Source organism: Triticum urartu, chromosome 4 (genome assembly GCF_003073215.2).
Source record: "Triticum urartu cultivar G1812 chromosome 4, Tu2.1, whole genome shotgun sequence".
NCBI classification, from domain to species: Eukaryota; Viridiplantae; Streptophyta; class Magnoliopsida; order Poales; family Poaceae; genus Triticum; species Triticum urartu.
This window is the reverse complement of record NC_053025.1, coordinates 144,336,314-144,338,624: the sequence shown is the minus strand read 5'-3', so window position 1 is coordinate 144,338,624 and position 2,311 is coordinate 144,336,314.

Below are 2,311 nucleotides of genomic sequence, written 5' to 3'. Positions count from 1 at the left end.
TGTGCAACTGTTTTGCACCCGTTGTATTTGAACGTAGAGCCTATCACACCCGATCATCACGTGGTGTCTCAGCACGAAGAACTTTCGCAACGGTGCATACTCAGGGAGAACACTTCTTGATAATTTAGTGAGAGATCATCTTATAATGCTACCGTCAATCAAAGCAAGATAAGATGCATAAAAGATAAACATCACATGCAATCAATATAAGTGTGACGCCCCCGATTTGACCGTACACTAATCATACACGCAAACGTGTACGATCAAGATCAGGGACTCACGGGAAGATATCACAACACAACTCTACAAATAAAATAAGTCATACAAGCATCATATTACAAGCCAGGGGCCTCGAGGGCTCGAATACAAGAGCTCGATCATAGACGAGTCAGCGGAAGCAACAATATCTGAGTACAGACATAAGTTAAACAAGTTTGCCTTAAGAAGGCTAGCACAAAATGGGATACAGATCGAAAGAGGCGCAGGCCTCCTGCCTGGGATCCTCCTAAACTACTCCTGGTCGCCGTCAGCGGGCTGCACGTAGTAGTAGGCACCACCGGTGTAGTAGGAGTCGTCGTCAAAGGTGGCGTCTGGCTCCTGGGCTCCAACATCTGGTTGCGACAATCAGGTAGAAGGGATAGGGGGAAAGGAGGGAGAAAGCAACCGTGAGTACTCATCCAGAGTACTCGCAAGCAAGGAGCTACACTACATATGTATGCATTGGTATCAAATGGAATAAGGCTATCATATGTGGACTGAACTGCAGAAAGCCGCAATAAGAGGGGGATAGCTAGTCCTTTCGAATACTACGCTTCTGGCAGCCTCCGTCTTGCAGCATGCAGAAGAGAATAGACTGAAGTCCTTCAAGTAGCATCGCATAGCATAATCCTAACCGATGACCCTCCCCTCGTCGCCCTGTGAGAGAGCGATCACCGGTTGTATCTGGCACTTGGAAGGGTGTGTTTTATTAAGTATCCGGTTCTAGTTGTCATAAGGTCAAGGTACAACTCCAAGTCGTCCTTTTACCGAAGATCACGACTATTCGAATAGATTAACTTCCCTGCAGGGGTGCACCACATACCCCAACACGCTCGATCCCATTTGGTCGGACACACTTTCCTGGGTCATGCCCGGCCTCGGAAGATCAACACGTCGCAGCCCCACCTAGGCACAACAGAGAGGTCAGCACGCCGGTCTAAACCTAAGCGCACAGGGGTCTGGGCCCATCGCCCTTAGCACACCTGCACGTTGCGAACGCGGCCGGAAGCAGAACTAGCCCCCTTAATACAAGAGCAGGCTTACGTTCCAATCCGGCGCGCGCCGCTCAGTCGCTGATGTCACGAAGGCTTCGGCTGATACAACGACGCCGGGATACCCATAACTACTCCCGCGTAGATGGTTAGTGCGTATAGACCCAATGGCCAGACTCAGATCAAATACCCAGATCTCGTTAAGCGTGTTAAGTATCCGCGAACGCCGACCAGGGCTAGGCCCACCTCTCTCCTAGGTGGTCTGAACCTGCCCTGTCGCTCCGCCACAAGGTAACAGTCGGGGGCCGTCGGGAACCCAGGCCCACCTCTACCGGGATGGAGCCACCTGCCCCTTCAGCCCCCATCTCCGAACAGTATCACATGTAAGGTAACTGTGTAAAGTATATTGTATATGCCCGTGATCACCTCCCGAAGTGATCACGGCCCAGTAGTATAGCATGGCAGACGGACAAGAGTGTAGGGCCACTGATGGAACACTAGCATCCTATACTAAGCAGTAGGATAGCAGGTAATGGTAACAACTGTAGTAGCAAGGACAGGCTATGCATCAGGATAGGAATAACGGAAAGCAGTAACATGCTACACTACTCTAATGCAAGCAGTATAGAGAAGAGTAGGCGATATCTGGTGATCAAAGGGGGGGCTTGCCTGGTTGCTCAGACAAGGAGGGGTCGTCGAAGTAGTCGATCACAGGGGTACCGGCATCGGCCTCAGGGTCTACCGGAAAGAAGTAACGGAGGGGGAACACAATAAATAACAGAGCAATCAAATGTAACACAAAGCAAGACGTGGCAATACGTGGTGCTAGGTATGCCCTAACGCGGTATTATGTGATACCGGCGAAGGGGGGAAACATCCGGGAAAGTATTCCCGGTGTTTCGCGTTTTCGGGCAGAGGAGCCGGAGGGGGGAAAGTTGCGTGTTTGCTATGCTAGGGATGCGTGGCGGACGAACGGGCTGCGTATCCGGATTCGTCTCATCGTTCTGAGCAACTTTCATGTATAAAACTTTTTCATTCGAGCTACGGATTAACTTCTATGA